Source organism: Triticum dicoccoides, chromosome 7B, assembly GCF_002162155.2.
Source record: "Triticum dicoccoides isolate Atlit2015 ecotype Zavitan chromosome 7B, WEW_v2.0, whole genome shotgun sequence".
Taxonomy (NCBI): Eukaryota; Viridiplantae; Streptophyta; class Magnoliopsida; order Poales; family Poaceae; genus Triticum; species Triticum dicoccoides.
In genome coordinates, this window is record NC_041393.1 from 237,283,621 (window position 1) to 237,284,087 (window position 467).

A 467-nucleotide genomic window follows, 5' to 3' on the forward strand; every position below is an offset into this window, starting at 1 on the left:
AGCCCTCTTCCAACAGCATTTCGGGCATCAAGATGAGCTCAAATGAAAATGATGCAATGAGATGAAATGATGTACTCTTCGAGACGAACAATTCGGTGTGCTACACGCCCAAAATGGAGCCACGAGTGCATAGTTATGGCACGACGAAGATGCAACAATTAATCTGCAGAAAAAGACAGACGACTTCGGGGGTCGGGGAAAATCAACCTAGGGTTCCAGATTAGATCGCACGGACGTCGAGGCGGCCGGAATCTCGCTGGAGCTGGGGAGGAGGCGACGAGGGCGGCCGGAGGAGGGGAGTCCCGACCAGATCCGGGCGGCGCCGGCCCGGATCCGACGCGGGCGGCGACGGGCGGCGGGTGGAGGCGGGAGGCGCGCCAGCGGGACGCGACGGCGAGGTCGGCGGCGGAGCGGAGGCGGCCGGCGACGGGCTCGGACGGCGGAGGAGGCGAACCGGGAGGCGGGGT